The sequence below is a fragment of the Hemicordylus capensis genome, chromosome 1 (genome assembly GCF_027244095.1).
Source record: "Hemicordylus capensis ecotype Gifberg chromosome 1, rHemCap1.1.pri, whole genome shotgun sequence".
NCBI classification, from domain to species: Eukaryota; Metazoa; Chordata; class Lepidosauria; order Squamata; family Cordylidae; genus Hemicordylus; species Hemicordylus capensis.
The window spans coordinates 351,587,901-351,607,231 of NC_069657.1; the positions used below are offsets into that span (position 1 = coordinate 351,587,901).

Here is a 19,331-nt window from a genome sequence, read left to right on the forward strand (position 1 = left end):
GGGGGGGGGTTACACATGCCCCTTTCTATTCAAGCTGCTTCTCTGTGGTCCTGTACTATCCCTTTGTTCTCTCTATGTTGCAGCAGTCAACACTGATTTTCAGTCCGTGCACGCGAGTGCTATAAAAGGATCCAAATCCCAGTGTGCAGGAACTCTTGGAGCTTCTCCATTTCTGGACTCTTATTGCCTGCATCACAGTGGTTTCTGCTGTGCAAGGCACTGTGTTTTTCTCCTGAATAGTTGATTGTGCCACGTGTGGTGTGGCATGGTGTGGTAGGGCAATGTCTCTCTGTCACTGTGTGTATATTGGCTCTTTTGTCTAAGATTCGAGTATTTTGGTGTTGTCATGGCTCATGAAGAAGTCACTGACAGAGTTGCTATATTCTCTGTAATTTGCATGGCTGCTGTTTTTTTTCCTTGACCTTTCTGCTGGAACTGCATAAGATCCTGACTTAAGTTGCATTGATTTTAAGCTGGTTTGATAGAGCTACAGCCCATTAATTCATTGATTAAAACCGAAGACAATTGGCTACTTAAAATAAATATCACAGCATCTCACAGTAGGTGGCAATTTGAGACTATTTAAGGTTTCCGTAGCCTAAGCAACACAGGCAAATAATAGAATACTAGAATAATCTTAATGTAAGCTATGAACCAAGAGCAGTATTCAACTCTTAATTTCTACGGACAGTTCCAAATTAAATATTAACACACCATTAGTACTTCTAGCAGTCCTAATACAGTCATCTCTCGCCAAACTTAATAACAGCAAAGTGTTATGTGGATTTATTTATATCAACTCAAATCAAAGAGCATTGTGGATGTTGTTATCCCATGGTGTGCTCTGAATGACAACTGCCATGAAATATAGCCATGGTGAATATTCTAAATCCCAATTATTTTAATGCACAATCTTTGGTTGTTCTGTATACCGTTGTCATCATTTGTGAAAAATGCATCAGTATGGCCACTGTGTTAGTTTTCCTTTCAGCACAGCAAACAGAAGAGATTCAAAGTCTACACTACTGAAAAACAAATGGCAACCTGGCAAATAGCTGCATTTTGCTGAACAATGAACAACTTTGAAATGTGGAGCACGCCTCAGAAATGTACTGTCTCCTAGCAGCTGAACCAGTTTGGAGTTTGCCATCCTGCTGCCTGTCCCCTTTATATAAAGCATTTAAAAAGCATTAAAGTTGCTCTCTTCCCTCTGCTTCTACCACTTTTCTTGCTCGTTGTTTTTGATGAGCCAGTTCAATAAGCCAATGTAAAAACTGACGGTTGATTAATCACCCTAAGTGTTATCTCCTACACAGCTTGAACGTCATTCAAGATAAAATATAAAGGGTGACAAGACATCAATTCTACAACCCCTGTAAATTCAGACAACAACTTTGTTAACTGAACCAAACACAACACAAAGAATTGCTTTGAAAATTCTGATGGGGCATTGTATTGTATGCAGGGAGAAAACCATGTATACCTGGGAAGAACCAAACCCTAAACTGCTAATGCAATTTAGAAGTCCCTAATTGAGCTGATGGACCTGGTTGCTGAGTTGGCATTGGAGTGGCCAAGGTTGTTGTTGGTGGGGGACTTCAATGTTCATTTTGGGAACGGGTTGCCAGGAGCGGATCAAGAGTTCATAGCGGCCATGACGACTGTGGGCCTATCCCAATTGGTCTCTGGACCGACACATAATGCTGGTCACATGCTCGATTTGGTATTTTGCTCTGATCAGGGTGGTTTTCCATGGGTGGGGACTCCTGTCATCTCCCCATTGTCATGGATGGATCACCACCTGGTTAAAGTAGAACTTACAGCCTCGACCCACTTCCACAAGGGTGAAGGACCTATTAGATTGGTCTGCCCAAGAAGGTTATTGGATCCAATAGGATTCCAAGAAGCCTTGGAGGAGTTTAGGGTTGGCTCTGCTAGTGATTCTGTTGATGCCCTGGTGCAAACATGGAATAATGAACTCATTAGAGCAGTAGACAAAATTGCTCCCAAGTGTCCTCTCTGACTTGCTTTAAAGACAGCCCTGTGGTATTCGGATTAACTACAGAAACTGAACTGGTGAGGTAGACTAGAACGCAAATGGAGGAAACCCCTGTGCAGGTCTGATCGGTTACAACACAGAGCATATTTGAAGATCTATGCTCTGACAGTCTGGGCAGCAAAGAAGCAGTTCTTTTCTGTCCGCATTGCTTCCGCAAACTCACATCCAGCTGAATTGTTTAGGGTTGTGAGGGGGTTAGTATGTACCCCAACCCCTTGAATTTAAACTTGGAACCATCAGTTACTTGATGTGATATTTTTAATGACTTTTTTGCAAATAAAATCTTTCACATTTGTGCTGAGCTGGATTCCACAGTTACTGCAGAGTCTACTGTGGAGGTGTCCAGCAACTCCTCTTATGTGATTAGATTGGATCATTTTCAGTTTGCAACTCCTGAGGAAGTGGACAAACTGCTTCGGACTGTGCGCCCTACAGCCTGTTCTCTTGACCCTTGCCCAATATGGCTTATCTCATCTGATAATCATATTATCAGAGAGGGTCTGGAAAATATTATAAATGCTTCTCTGAGAGAGGGCAGGATGCTCCCTTGTCTAAAGGAGGCTATTATTACACCTCCACTTTTGAAGGATCCCTCAGAGTTCACTAGTTACTGACCTGTTTCTAACCTTCCATGGTTGGGCAAGGTGATTGAGTGGGTGGTGGCCTCTCAGCTCCAGGCAGTTTTGGATGATGCATATTATCTACGCCCATTTCAAACTGGTGTTCATGTGGGCTATGGGGTTGAGACTGACTTGGTTGGCCTGATGGATGATCTCTAACTGGCTATCGACAGAAGGAGTGCAACTCTGCTGATCCTTTTGAATCTCTCTGCGGCTTTCAATACCATCAACCATGGTATCCGTCTGGGTCACCTAAGGGAGGTGGGCTTGGGTGGCACTGTTTTACAGTGGTTCCACTCCTACCTCTCTGGTAGATTCCAGATGGTGTCACTTGGAGACTGTTGCTCTGCAAAGCGAGAACTGTTCCATACTGCCTCCAATGCTCTTTAACATCTACATGAAATCACTGGGAGAGATATCAGGAGGTTTGGTGCTGGATATTATCAATATGCTGATGACACCCAGATTTACTATTCCATGGCGGCCTCAACAGGAAATGGCACATCTTCCCTAAATGCCTGCTTGGAGGAGGTAATGGGCTGGATGAGGGATAACTAACTGAAGTTGAATCCAAATAAGATGGAGGTACTGACTGTGGGCGGGGGGAGTTGGGTCCAAGAGATGGTTTAGATCTGCCTGTTCTGGATGGGGTTACACTCCCCCTGAAAGATCAAGTACATAGCCTGGGAGTGTTCCTGGACCCAAAGCTCTCCCTGGTTTCTCAGGTTGAGGCAGTGGCCAGAAGCACTTTTTATCAGCTTTGTCCGATTCATCAGGTACGTCCATTTCTAGAGGTGAATGACCTTTGAAAAGTGGTACATATGCTGGTAACCTCCAGACTTGACTACTGTAATAAGCTCTCTGTGGGGCTCGCTTTGTATGTAGTCCAGAAACTACAATTGTTACAGAATGTAGCAGCCAGATTGGTGTCTGGGACAACATGAAGGGACCATACAACACTGGTTTTGAAAAAACCACGCTGGCTGTTTCCGGAACAGATACAAAGTGCTGGTTATTATCTATGAAGCCCTTATCGGCTTGGGTCCAGGCTATTTAAGAGAGCGCCTCCTTTGTCATGAACCCTGCCGCCTTTTATAATCTTCTGGAGAGGTCCAGTTATGGTTGCCACCAGCTTGTCTATTGGTGACTCAGGACCGGGCTTTATCTGGGCTGCCCCAGGGCTTTGGAATATGCTCCCTGCTGAAATTAGAGTGCATCCTTCTTTGATTGTTTTCAGGAAGACCCTCAATACTTTCCTGTTCTTGCAAGCTTTTAATTAGAATTTTAATAATTTTAATAATTTGTTTGTTTTTATTGTGTTTTATGTATTTTAATCTGTGACTTTCAATATTAAAATGTGTACACCACCTGCAGATGTAGTAGTAGTAAGTTTATTGCAGTCACAGACCAGATTAACAAACAATAACAATTAATAGCATTAATAAGAACATTCAAGAAATTTCAAAGTTTACAAAATCACAAACTGTTCAAATTACTAATAAAGTCTTTACGGAGCTACAGATGTACATATCAGGTGGTATAAAATATTATAAATAGACAGACAGATAGATAGATAGATAGATAGATAGATAGATAGATAGATAGATAAAATGCCGTATCTGAAACTTTGGTTCCCTCAAGGATACATTTGTCAGTGAATTAAGAATAATTATCTTAGCTGCTTTTCAAAGGCTTTCCCCTTTAAAACCATGATCATTTTATTGAAGTGGTACTGCTTAGTATTAAGTACAAGAATGTACTTAATTGTGACTTGCAGTGTGATGCAAGTATACTTGGCAATAAATCTGTTTATTTAATTCATTTCTATCCCAACTTTCATTTGTGAATCATAAAGCAGTAACATTCTACTGATGTCTGTGGGATGCCTCCCCATAAAAGTGAGCACGGAATTATAGCTCTAGTTTGTCAAGAAGCAGTGATGGGTTGCATTTTTGGGGAACTCATCAGTGCAAATGTTACATGCATAAAATATATGGAAATCAAGGCTATAGCAAAGTGTCCCCATATGAGAATACTGCTTTTATGCCAGTGTAGCTTCCAGCAAAATTTCATTTTATTTAACCATAGATTTCTGGCTTTTCTACATCAATATTAAATATGAGGTCTTTTTACAATAAATAAATCAGGCCTTGGCTAATTTTATTTGGATGTAGAAGCCAGTCCAAAAATTTAGGGCCCAGACAATGAACACTTGACAAAATTACTGGACTTAATGACAGAAAGGTAAAGGTAAATTGACTTCTCTTTATCTGCTTTCCAGTGTAGCACAGATGAAGGACAGTGCTAAGTGAAACTTTAGCTTGTAAAATAGGTTTTGTTCATCTTGCACTTAACTTATACATACCAAAAAGGGAATGCAAATTCATTTGAGTAGGAATATTAAAGAGCACATATATATCACCACCAAGAGTAAGGATAAAATGCATTTTATGCAAGGTGTTCCATATTCACAATGCACACTGAGGGCTTCCTCAACCAACCACAGGACTCACTGTGATGACATCATGGGTTTTGAGAAATGCTGCATGCAAAATTAATCCGTAAATTAAATAGGCCTACTCTTTAAGGTGATCAGACATTTCCCAACCCTAAAAAGGGTCTCACTATAGTTTAGAGTAAGGGTGGACATTAGATAGCTCAGGAGCTATTGGTAGCTCCTGGGCTTAACTGAAGTAGCTCTCCCGGCTTCTGGGCCTCCTTCCTTTCGAACCAATCCTAGAAATCCGATTGGCTGGCTGAGTGGGGGCATGGCAGAGTCATTTTTAACCTCCTCTTCTCACTGAGTGTTCAGAGTTACCGCTACTTTCTCCCCCATTAATTTATCTCAATTTCTTCCCCCACAAAGCAACACCTTTTACTCTTCTCCTGTCTTGTAGCCAAGTTCTCCTAGAATTCAGAGGTTTTGGTGTTAAAACCCCTATTCTGTCAATGAAAGTAATTGTACAAACTGCCATTCTGTGACTGGCTTTGTTTCTCAAAGCTGCTACTTCATGCTATTAGTTCCCAAAGCTCTGGCAAAAAAGAAAAAGTTGCTCCCAGAAGCCTTCCACCCATAGTTTAGAGGGCCTTATAGTCTATTGAGGACTTATTTAAAAACTAAACATTCTGAATAATTTGATGTCAGCTATCAATATGCTAGACTAGCATTCCATAAGGCATGAGGAGCTGCTATTGGGGAGAAGCAGATGCCCATCCTGACCATGCACATAAATGTTTTGCATGTGTGTGCAGGCCTCTCCGGACACCAGGCTATCTATTCAAGACAGAAACAAATCTTGGGATTTAATTCTATTTCACAATAGAATTGTGGAAATGGTTACCTGACAGAAAAATGTCATTAAGACAGCATAAAGAAAGAATAACGGCACACAGAAGTGAATTTTAAACATTTGATTTTCTTTTGAAGCTTCTCTTCTTGATTTTATATACATGTAAACATAATTCTCCAATCTCAAGAGCAAAGTGTAAAACAAGCCCAAGCATGCTATTGCCTTTTCTGTTTGTTTTAGTCACTTGCTATATGTCTTCAGGTAAGTGAAGCTAGATAATAATGGTACAGGTGCACTGCCAAGAACTTCTTTTAATGCAGTCAATAGCTTCCCACACAGCAGCTATATATTACAGCCTATGATGTATTTCAGCTGAATAATGCTGAGTAAACTTCTCTAACATATGCTTTTGGGGACAAAAACATATTTTATGCAATGCATTAGAAGTATAATACACCCGCATCAATACAGCATCATTGTCATCATGGGGCTATAGGCTTAATTCCTAGTGTGGGATTTTAACCAATAGTCACCATCTGGTCCAAGAGGCTTACATGGATTCTGTGATTTATTTTAGATCTAGTTATGTTAAAAATAGCTGTAGGAGTTTTCAAGCATGTTTTCAAGTAACACTGACTAAAAATGTTACCTAGCCCTGAAAATGAGACTTGCAACTTTAAACTACCTGAAAATATAGCTTATTGAAGGGGATCAAACGCATAGGAGTGGCTGACATCCTGAATAACCAAGTGTGTGAGTAAGAAGGTTGTGAGTACATGCCAGAAGCCCCCATACAGCTTTCAAGCACTGCTGATGCTTCAAAAGCACTCTGCAAGATTGGAAATGCATCACTGACCCTTAGTGACATGTTTGCAATCTTGCAGAGCACTTCCAGAGTGCAAGCAGAATTTGGAAGCATTTGTGCTGTAACACAACAGTGTGAAAGCAGGAGGCCTGGGGGATTCACATGAGGCTCCTGGCACATCCCCACAGAGCCTCTTTACATGTGCACTTTGTTAATCAGAATGCCAGCCAATAGATGCAAGTTATAGTTTAGTAATTAAACCACAAAATATAAGGCTCCACTCACTAGAAGATTTCTATATTCCTGCTTTGCTTAGACTCTAATAGACAGCCCTTCTTTTGCACTGATAATATCACTGAAATGATGGTTCCGTTACTATTAAATGTTTCTAAATATCAGTATTGTTACAAGTGAGAAAAGATGCATTTTTGTTTTCATTTATTTAATATATTCACCTCCTGGGAGAAACCAGTTGCCCATTTGCTTCACACTGGGGTGCACATTTTCTTCTCAAAAATGTTAACTGATATTCCACACAGCTATTTCTCCAGAAACATTGCAAATATTTTTGTTGTAGTTGAAAACAACTCCACAAATATCACTATATTAGGATTTCCTCTCTTCCTACTTTCCATCAATGCATTTTTCCTCAACCTTGGCATCAACTAAAAAGGATAAGGAACTGGCTTTCCTGGCCAACAAGGGAGGACAAGAAAGTCAAGCCATAGATGATATTTTGAGCCTCAAACAGCCCAGCAGATTTTGGGAACTAGTTAGCCAAATGGCCACATTCCAGAAATTCAGTAGAGGGTCTTCACAGAACTCCACAGCCCCCACATCATCCAAAAATATGAAATAAAGAGCACTTTAATTGACACCTGTCACCCCATGTTCTCTTACACCTGCCAACTCCTATGCCGAAGGAACAAATTAATGGCCTCATCAACATCCAGGAATGTGGAAAAACACCTTCAAAGCCATACAGCATATTTTGAACATATTTTGTGCTACATGAAACCACTGGAAGAGATCATCAGGAGAAGGCATAACCTCCCTAAATGTCTGCCTAGAGGAAGTCATGGACTGGATGAGAGATAACAAACAGACTGAATCAAGAAAAGACAGAGGTACTTATTGTGCAGGCTTGGAACCCAGGAGACAATTTTGATCTGTCAGTTCTGGATGTGATCACACTCCCCCAGAAAAGAAACAGACACTCAGTCTGGAGTGCTTCTGGATCCAAACCTCTCTCTGGGGTCACAGGTTGAGGCAGTGGCCAGAGGTGCTTTCTATCAGCATCGGTTGATACCCAGCTGCGTCTGGAGGTTACCAGCATCAGAACAGTAGTACATATGCAGGTAAACTCTGGACTTGACTACTGCAATGCACTCTATGTGGGGCTGATTTTGTACGTAGTCTGGCAACTGCATTTGGTACAGAATATGACAGCCAGGTTGGTCTCCAGGTCATCTCGAAGAGACCATATTACTCCTACACTAAAAGAACTACACTATGTTTCTGGGCAAGATGTAAGATGGTGGTTATAACCTTTAAAGCTCTAAACAGCTTAGACCCAGGGTATTTAAGAACGTCATCTTCACTATGAGCGCCACTGCCCATTAAGATAATCCAGAGTAGTGTTCCCCTGATGTTGACTACAACTCCCAGAATCCCCAGCTGCAGTGGCTTTTGCTTGGGGATTCTGGGAGTTGTAGTCAACGACATCGGGGAATCCCTGTTAGAGGGAACACTGATCCAGAGAGGTTGGTCTGCAGTTACTACTAGCTCGTCTGTTGGCTACTCAGGGATGGGCCTTCTCTGTTGCCGTCCCAAATCTCTGGAATGCACTCCCTGCTGATATAAAGTCTCCCCATCTCTGACAACTTTTAAAAAGGCATTTATTTGTCCAAGCTTTTTAAACTAGACTCGTGGTTTTTAATTGTTTCAATGTTTTAATTTCTGTTTTAATTTGTTTTATGTTGCTGTAAACCACCCAAAGATGTAAGTTTTGGATGGTGTACAACGATAACAGACAGACAAAGTCCCTGGAAGATAAGAGAGTAGCCTAAGTCCTTAGAAAGCTTTTAAAGACTTGGCTTTTTACCCAGGCTTTAATATGATCGTTTTCTACTGTGGCTTCTCTGTGTTTTTATTTGTTGTATTGTATTTGTTGTATTTTATTTGTTGTATTTGTTGTATTGTTTTTATGCCTGTTTTTATATGTTTTTATACTTTTAACATGATGTTTTTATTGTCTTTTTATTGTATGTTTTTAACTTTTGTAAACCGCCTTGGGGTTATCTTTTTAACGAAAGGCGGTATATAAATGCAAAAACAAACAAACAAATAAATAAATAAGTCCTGGGCCTGCACTATCTAAGGCCTCAGTCTGAGTGAGATGTTGCTGAAGCAACATTCCATTTTCCAGAGTGGATGCTCAGTTCAGCTGGGAGCTCTCCAAATCCTGATTCCAGCAGCCCTAACCTCAGTCTTTGATCCTGTCAAGTTTAGATTCCTTTGGGCCATATTTCAAGTGCCTACGCGCAGCAGTGAAATGCTTGACTAATAAGCAGAAGGTTGCCAGTTTCAATCCCCACTGGTATTTTTCCCAGACTATGGGAAACACCTATATTGGGCAGGAGCAAAATAGGAAGATGCTGAAAGGCATCATCTCATCTGCGCAGGAGGCGGCAATGGTAAACCCCTCCTGTATTCTACCAAAGAAAATCACAGGGCTCTGTGGGCACCAGGAGTCAAAATCGACTCAACAGCACACTTTACCTTTACAGGTGGCTCAAATGAGACACATTTGAACCCGCGTGGTGTAGTGGTTAGTGTGCTGGACTAGAACTGGGGAGACTCGAGTTCAAATCCCCATTCAGCCATGATACTTGCTGGGTGACTCTGGGCCAGTCACTTCTCTCTCAGCCTAACCCACTTCGCAGGGTTCTTGTGAGGAGAAACTTAAGTATGTGGTACACTGCTCTGGGCTCCTTGGAGGAAGAGCGGGATATAAAATGTAAAACCAACCAACCAACCAACAAACAAGCCATCCTATGCCTAAAAGCAGGTTTAACCAGAGTTGAGGCCCAGGGGTGGCTCCATACATTTAACTATTGGCTCAAATTACATTTCTGGCTTCAGGGTCTTGCTCCCCTGGTACTGAAAGAGAGTTCTAACTGGTGTAGCAGCCTTTATGATAAATTGGGTTGATATTTTGTACACCACCCCAACCTTTAGTCTCTGGGTGGTTAACAATAACATAAAACAAGTTAGAACATACAGAAAAATTTTAAGACAATTTAGACAATCTAACAGTCAAAAACAGATTAAAACTTTAAAAATTTAAAAAGCTGGAAAAGCTTGAGCGAAGAGGTGGGTTTTCAAATGCTTTTAAAAAATTGTCAGAGATTGGGAGGATAGTATTTCAGTTGGGAGCGCATTCCACAGTCTTGGGGCAGCAACCGAGATGGCCTGTCCCTGTGCGGCCACCAGCCGAGCTGGCGGCATCTGGAGATGGACCTCTCCAGATAACCTCAATATGTGGTGGGGCTCATAACTAAGATGACATTCTCTTAAATACCCAGGGCCTAAGCCGTTTAGGGCTTTATAGGTTATAACCAGCCCGTAAACCTATTGGTAACCAGTGTAGTTCTGTTAGCAAAGGAGTGATGTGGTCTCTCCAAGATGACCCAGAGACTAACCTGGCTGTTGCATTCTGTACCAACTGGAGTTTCCAGACTACGTAGAAAGGCAGCTCCACATAGAGCGCATTGCAGAAGTCAAGTCTGGAGGTTACCAGGATATTTACCACTGTTTTGAGGTCGTTCATCTTGAGAAACAAGTGCAGCTGGCATATCAGCTGAAGCTGAAAGAAAGTCCCTCTGGCCAACACCTCAACCTGAGATACCAGGGAGTGGTGTGAATCCATAAGTACTCCCAGACTACCTTCTCTGCACAATATAGATATGGCTTCTCTCCACATTATTTATTTTCACTGGGATATGATGCTGCCAAATAAATTATTAAACAACAAATAGCAGATATGGAGAAGCAAGCTGATCTGTTTTGTTGCCCCTAGTAGTATTCCAGGTGGCTTCTTGAACTACACTCAGCCAGCTGAGTAACTCACAAATCTGAACAGTCTAAATCAGAGGACAGCTTTCTCACTGGTGTGATTCAGTGCCCTGCCCTCTGCTGTTTTAGACGGCAGATTTAAGAAAATACCACTCAGGAATTGACTATGCCCATGTGGTTCGAGCAATATTGAAACCATTTCACATGTTTTTCTATATTGCTCATATTATAGGGACATTTATATTGCCTGGATTGAACCACTTTTAAAAAATATGCCAGGTCGATAAGAAGAATACTATATCTCTTCCCTGCTGGCAGACCAGTATATAGCCATTACAGCTGGGGTAGCAAGATTCTGTGCGGCAACTTGCAAAGTGAGATGGGAGCAATTGACTAATTGTATATGAGACCCCTGTATGCACTGATGTTTTATTACCTGCCTCTGTTGTTTTGATTTTACTTTGTTTTATTTTGATTTTTACTTTGCTGACTGCTGGTCACTGACCATAATAAAAATTCTTTGATCCTTGCTGAACCTGACTTGACTTGATTAGACCAACAGAACCAGACAAGACCAGATCCAAACACCACCTTTGGACTCCTTAACCTAGTCGGCAACCCAAGCAAGACACTCAGCATCTATTTCATTTTTCCCCTCATACCAAAAATGCTTGGGGGGGTGTAAGGGTAATTTTGAGCCACACATGGCTAAACAGATTATTAGAACTAGCAGTTCAAAGCAGGAAACCCTAAAGTCATTAGTGTAATGACACTATCCATCAAATCAAACATTGACTCAGAGGATGTATTGAAACTGTAATTGGCACCTAGCATAAAACCAGAGATGGGAGGACACAGGTTTAAAAGAAGATTTCTGATGAACCCTGAGCTCAGTTTCAAAGAAGCAGACCAGAGTGAAAGCTATACCATAAGATACAAATCAGCAGACCAACAAGGCAGCTGAAGCCTCTTGAGAAACCACCCCCACCCAAAATTTAGCACAGGATCCCACATTCATGCAGCCCTCCTTGCCTGAGAGAAACTGCAGAGTGCTAAAGGAGTGCTAGACTACAGACTAAAGTGTAGCTCCTTTAAGGCATCACTGCATCCCACAAAGAGGAGTGGGGCTTGAATAAAAGGGTTCCATTCAGCTGTGGAAGTTGGACCAAGCTGTGTGCTTTGGAGCTTCCGTGGTCCTGCAGACTGTGTTTGGCTAATCCTTGTCCTGCTTTCTCTTATCTCTCTCCACTTGATCTTCACTGGGCTCTTTCATTCAGCTACTGGTTTCTGTTACCTGGTACCTTTGGCTCATCCATGCACTATGCTGCTTTTCACTATTCCAAAGGGCTGAGGATGCCCTCCTGTTTCTAGGAGGAGGGGAAGTCTGTCAATATATTCCTATTCTCTAGTGAGCTAAGGGGCTATCCTACCTGCCCTCGGTTAGGTGAGATAATTTCAGCTTTCTGGATGATAGGGCCCCATGGGGATGTACTGTGTTACTATTTTCTGTGCTTATATAGATTTATGCCTACACTTTTTGCAGTTAACTACTGTTTTGCCACATTGCCATTTTAAAGTGTGCTTTTAAAAACAACATCACACAGTTGAAGAATCCCAGCTGTTTTTAGTCAAAACAGCAAACATAGCCTGCCTCTTACCCAGATGAGAAAGGCAATCCTGAAGAAATGAAAATGCCCTCCTGACTCCCTGAAAAACAAGAATTTTGGGGAAGAACGTTTCCTTTTTATTCAGCACAGGTCTGAAGATCTACCTCTCAAAATTGGTGTTGTCTTTCCATACATAAATCTTAATAAATCTTTCATTGAGTTCATCATTTATTAATTCACTGCATTTACTCAATGGAATCTGCATATGCCTAAAACTAAGACTTCCAAGTTAAAACAGTAACTACAAGCTCATAGACAGGAAGACATTCTCCAATGCTGCTGCTTCTTCCTCCTGCTGTGTCTAAAGCACTATCATTGCAGCTGCTGCCTTCTCCTTGTCCTCCTCATCCTTTTCTATACTACTCACTATTGCGTGTGTGAATGGCTTCCATCTCTCTTTCCAGCTCCAGTCACTGTACCAGTACATCATGCATGTAGCCTGGAGGAAGTCAAGGGATGCTAATCTCACATACCTCACCAGGGCTGCAGAACTTTGGCTCTCCTGCAGATGTTGGACTACAGGAGGCTGACTCCCATCATGCACAGGGTTCCTCCACAGCCCTCATCATTCCTACTTGCCACTGTGGCTGGGATGGTGGGAGTTATAGTCTAAAAACAGCTGGAGGAACAATGTTGTGCAACCCTGTCTTTTACACATTCCCTGCCATGGATATTGGTGAATATGATTTTCTGAAACAATATTTGCAACTGAGTTTTGCAAATAATGATTCATGGGAATAGTGGAACAGCAGAGCAGTGGATAAGCATATGTATGGAAATCAAAGCAAAATCTTCCCTAAGTGGAGCATGCTGCTATCTGCGCTTACAGAAGATGCTGATGCAACTTCCAAGAGTATGTTTAATAAACATTACAGTGATTCAGCAAGCAGTTAAATGAGCCATTGCATATAACATCTGAACTGTCTCACAATGCAATAAGAGGTATTGCATAACGCTAGCAGTGTTAGCCCCGAATGGAATGAAGAAAATCCAGGCTTACTTTATACAACCTGAAGTAACAGGACTTAACTCATTTCAGCCTCATATTTGTATGCACAATCAAGGGTAAATGAGAGAAGCAATGAGCTTAAACTATAGAAGAGGGATCCTGAATGATTAGGATCTTTTCCCTAACTCTGAGCATCTGCCTGAGATTGCTATGAATCAGCATTTCATCGCAATCATTGACACTTAATCAAGAGAAGGAGGAATAGAGTGTGACTGACCAACACTTTGGGGTTCACCCAAAATGTAAATGAGTCCAAGTAATGAGCATGTAAATGAGCCCAAGTTCAAGCAGTTGATTGAGGATGCCTACTCTGATTCAACAACCTGAAGATTACTTTTGGGGTCATCAGAGACATGGAGCAGATTTAGCCTGAATGCATCCATTACTTGTAAATTCAATTTAGTGAATAGCTATTCACTGCTATGGGGGAAATTAAAACATTGAATTTAGAGATTCTGTTATACTGAAGGCAAACACTACTTTCTGTCCTAACACTGTGTGGCCCAAACTTTACTGACAAGGAATCCACAGAGTCATGCACTGTATCTTTGGAGGAAAGAGAATAGAGTTACTCTGCATTTCAGGTTCCTTGAAATACACAGGTCATCCTTCACACAATCGATACCCAAGAAACATGACAGTAATCTGCTAGCAATCTTACATATTCAAAGCCATTTGCCTAAGAGACACCACACTCTAGCAACCCGCCAAGAACTCTGATGCAGGGATAAAGGGGGTGAAGCTGGGCAGATGGGAGTCAGTTTAGTTCGTATGCACACCCTCTCTTCCTACTCACACACATCACCCATTTAAAAGACTGCCATTTCAATATTATTGTATGGTGACATACAATGAATATTTATATACCACTTTTCAACAGAAGTTCCCAAACAAATACAGATTGCTACCTGTCCCCAAAGGGCTCACAATCTAAAAACGAAACATAAGATGGACACCAGTCACTGGAGGGATGCTGTGTTGGGGGTGGATAGGACCAGTTGCTCTCCCCCTGCCCAATAAAGAGAATCGCCACTTTAGAAAGGTGCCTCTTTGCTCAGTTTTTAAAATAATAATGATGAATTCCCTTCCATCTTTTCTCTGTTCTTCATTACCTAACAAATACAGTCTTCTGTTGAATAGTCTGTGCCTTATTTCAATTCTCTTCACAAACACTTTAAGCAAGAATATCATTACTTTTTTTCTGCTCCACTTTTCAGAGAGGAAGTAAACCTTCTATATCTACTTTCTAAAACACTCTGGGAAGGCAAGAAAGGTCCTGCTCTGGTAAAAATATTTTATGAATATCAGTTCTTTTTATACAGAAGGAACCATATGCCTTTTCTCTATATCCTCTACCTGCTCAGACTGGATTAAGACAACCTTGATGGCAATTACCACATCATTTGGCCTTTTGAACCTTTTACCAAATGATGATTCACCTTTAGATGGTCTTTTCATCTCTTGTAGGCTGGAGCTATTAATGGTTAGAAAGCCTGCGTGGGATGAGATTATCACCTTATGAATGGGTTGTTAACAGGTTGCCTGCCCCAAATCCATCCTTCAAAAAGACTTCAGTCTTGAAATATATTGAAATGTTTTGTTAAACCGAAGTATGCTCATACTAATACAAAACTTATTTTGAATAGTTGTGATGGGCAATGGTAAGTCATGTTCAGAGCAGCTGCATTTAGCGGTTTTCCTTTGTATGTTTTTTCAACTGATATTTACATTTTACATTTCACAGTTAATTTTTAACTTCTGATAACTTCTTCAGAAGTTATCAGCCTGCCCTACCAGGCCACTCCATGCCGACAAAAAGGCATTTGAGTCTCCCTGAACGTAGCTTCACAACCTTACTTCCTATGAGCCTGATTTTCAGGAACAGCTGAGGTGATAAAATTGTGTCTGAACTGTACTTTCTCAGACTGCAGGAAAGGGCTTGAATTCTTCTCCATAAAAAATTCCCTGTACATAGAAAGTTAGAGGAAAATATTCTAGCCTAGCTTTCTCCCAGGCATTTATGTTGTTTATGTAGATTTTGTATGGAGATACATTCAATATGTAGGAAAGTTTTTGTTTTTGGAAGCAGTATTCAATCATTAGTCCCCATTTGCAGTCTGGAGAGGTCCAGACAGAGGTTACCACCGCACCTGATGTATTACTAGTTCAGTCTAAAACCATGACTACATTCAGAAAAGGAATATATAATATTCTACATTTATCATTGAAGAGAGAAAAAGTGTTCTCATGGCAGAAACCTGAACACTGAAGGTCTAGACTTTGAAAAGAGTTCATGCTTCCTTTTAGAAGTGGATTTTAAATCTTTAAAAGACCCACTTCCCACTCTGAAAGCTGCAACACCATACACAACACAATAACTGCACCAGTAAACTCACCTTTTCTTTTAAAGTGTTTTACATGGTTTTCAGAATGTATATGGATGGCCTCCATATCGGTAGAGGAGGTTTCTCCCTGCCATTATATGCATCATGGTAAAATGTGCATGTAATTAATCGCACTAGATATTTCACAGTTACAATATATTTTTATTATTTATCATCATTCTGGTTTTATTCTATTAAATATATTAGTTTACAAAATTGTTAATGAGTTGGATTTCATGTAAACTCATAATAATAGCAGTCTTGTTTATGATATTCACTCATGTACGGTTATGCTAACAGGCACAGTCTGGCAAAAATGAGTTGCAACTAAGGCTGAAATTCTATGTACTTGGAATGTTGAACACAGTGTGGCAAACATGCACAGAATCAATGGGACACATAGCCCAAACCTTTTCATATTTAATCAGAAGTAAATCCCAGTGGCTGACATGATTATCAGCCTCCTGATGACAGCAGAAGCCCACTGTGGCCCATTCAGTGGAAAGGAGTGATGTGCTGCTGCTGCTGCCTGGAAGCAATTTAAAGTCAGTTTGCAACAGGCCCACCACTAGACCATTAGGGCTGCCTTTGAAGTTGCACAGTCAACAGAGGCCTGCCTGCCATGCCAGCTAATGAGTTTAATGGCATTTAGTTCTGAGAAAATATAATTAAGTGTTTACACTCTGTACTTCTAAATTCCATTTAAATGAATGGAATTTAGGTGGGGCATAACTTATGCTAGATTACACCCAATGTTCCTTGTTTATCATAATGAAGTTGTCAGCGTCACCATACTGTCCTCATTCCAAAGGAATAGATAGCATACGTTTCTAAGTACAGTATGCTAAGCAACCATGATATAACCAAACTGGTAAAAAACAACCTTCCAACTAACAAACCAAAAACCTGGTTGAATGCTGACACTTTTTTTTTTTTTTTTGCTGCTTTGCTATATGTCTCTAGCAAAAGAAATGCAAGTCATATAGCGGGGAACTGAGAGAATCCTCAGGGACTCAGTTGAAGCCTGTTCACACTATCTGGGACAATAAATACAGTTGCATAGCTGCTGTCACTACTAGTGTTTCCGGACCTAAAGGGAATATTACAGTTTAATATTTCAAGCATTATTTTCTGAATCATTCAAATCTGTCACAGCTAGAAAGTCTCCATTTCAACTGATCAATGATGTATTTTAGTTCAGTCCCACGATAATCTCATTTACAAAAACTCTGCTTGTACTTTATATCCTTTCCCAACCCTCAATAAACTCACTTTCTCCCATTCTGCATTATTTCTGTTGCCCATTACTGTGTACTATTTGAAACATCCATATTAATATATGGAAGCGGATTCATTTTTAGAAAGAAGAATTTGGGATCTGATCAAAGGATTAAATACAGTGGCCTTCACATCTGGAAAGCTGGATTAAGGCTGGAATGGAAATGAGGTTGAAGCCTCAGTCTAAACATTCATTCACTTAACAAGCCACGCCCATCCCCCATTTTCACAATATGCAATCTGTTACTATTTGCAGTCTTTTAAGCTCATGACTGAAATGGGGCAGGGTTCAGCTGTGAGGAACCCAAACCAATACCTGACCAGAGCATTACTGTCTAATGTTTCTCATATCTGCTTTGCCTTTAGAAGTATTTTGTTTCTGTCATGTCATCTGTTTTCAAAGACAATCATTTAAAAAATAATAATCTATTATTCTATAGTTGTGGCAAATGCAAATACATTAGTACATGCAGTATTTTGCAGTCCCTTTGGAATGCATATTTTATTTACATACATAAAAGCAATACACTGTCCAAACTAATGGAGTTAATTTTCTGTAACATGTTTGATCCATACAATAGATGGTCATATTTGTCACTGGAACAATAAAGCTGATCTTTATGCCCATAACAAAAAAGAAAGAAAAGAAAAGATGAAGATGGAAATTCACTAAATGCACAGAAGATATGTCATCAACATCTAAGTTTTCAAAATAAAAGTTCCTATACATTAGCTACAAATATTCCCACACAGATGAATATATTTGCACATATATGCAGATCAGGCAAGCACATATGAAAGCAGTTTAACCAAGATGCTGTTACAGGTCTTAATCCAAAACACATTAGGATGTACCAGCAGTCACTGATCCCAAGGCTCTCATTGTATCTTTTACAATGAGACAGCAAGTCCCTCGTTTCTCAACTCAGGCTTACAATCTGCATCCATCAGTCTTTGAAAATGTGCTGGTGGTAATTTAGGACTAATCTTCAGAGCACAAAGGAGAAACCATCCAGATCATGGACATTTAAAGCCAGAAAACAAAGGCAAGGCTACAGTGGAAGATATATCACGTAAAAGTAGCAGTGCAAAACTTCTTTTCTCCAAAATAGGCTTTTATCCATTTAAAATTTCTAGGCAAAATATGAATGTAACACTAACACTCATTTTGAGACTATACAAAAATTAAAACATTTTTAGATTATTGCACTGTACCAGCTTCCATAAACACATTCAGAAGATCACAAAGAAAATATACTTTTTTGTCCTTACTACAGATAATTTAAAACACACTTTATCTGGCTCAAATTACAATGAACCATTTCTTAAGAGGAAAACAGAACCCTTACCTTCTTCCTCCATTCCACTGGGTGCCTTATTAATCTGCTTTTCCAAGGATCTACTCTGGTTCCACAGTGTGACCCATATCATACCTGCATGTCTTCCTTTACATAACCTTAACTTTATCCATACACAGATGAAACCTGTCTGACAGCAAAGCAATCCAAGGAAAGAATCAAAGAAGGTTTGTGGAAGATTGACAGTGCCACTTTGAAAAAGCAACTCCCAACCTCCCAAAACTAGGGCATATCAAACATAGTTCTCCCTGTCAAGGCTGACCTCTTCTTGCAGTTCCTGGTTCAGTATCTGATCAAAATGGAGTTTGTCAGTCACACCCATGAGATTATTTGTGGGGACAGAGAGGGGAGGGAGAAGGGGAAAATCTGCCCGAGCCTTTCCCAATGCAGTGCGTCAACAGAATGAGCAGCTTAGCTGAAGGTAAGCCTGAAGCAACTGGTTAGTGGTGCTGGCAGCTGTCTACCACACTGCCTCAATTCACAATTTGCAATACAGCCCACCAGCTTAAATGAAAAAAGTATCTTTGAATATGCTGAAACTACTGAGTCACTTCGCCCCTAAATACACACACACACACACACACACACACACACACACACACACACACACAGTCGCATTGCAAATTACACAGTTAAAAGGTGTGTGGGTGGGTGGAGAAAAGAAATCATTTGGTTAGAATAATCAGTAAGGGATTATTCAGTTTAGCGGCATCAGAGAACACTATCAGAACAGGTATTTAGTTGTGATATTCACAGAACTGTGGTAGGTGTATTTTTACACTTC

General features: G+C 40.5%; 1 protein-coding gene across 6 annotated transcripts in view; it reads right to left on the reverse strand.

Moving 5' to 3' along the window:
* MAP7 (microtubule associated protein 7) overlaps positions 1-19,331 on the reverse strand; it is a 164,451-nt gene that overhangs the window by 85,317 nt on the left and 59,803 nt on the right. The gene's annotated exons all lie outside the window — the stretch shown is intronic.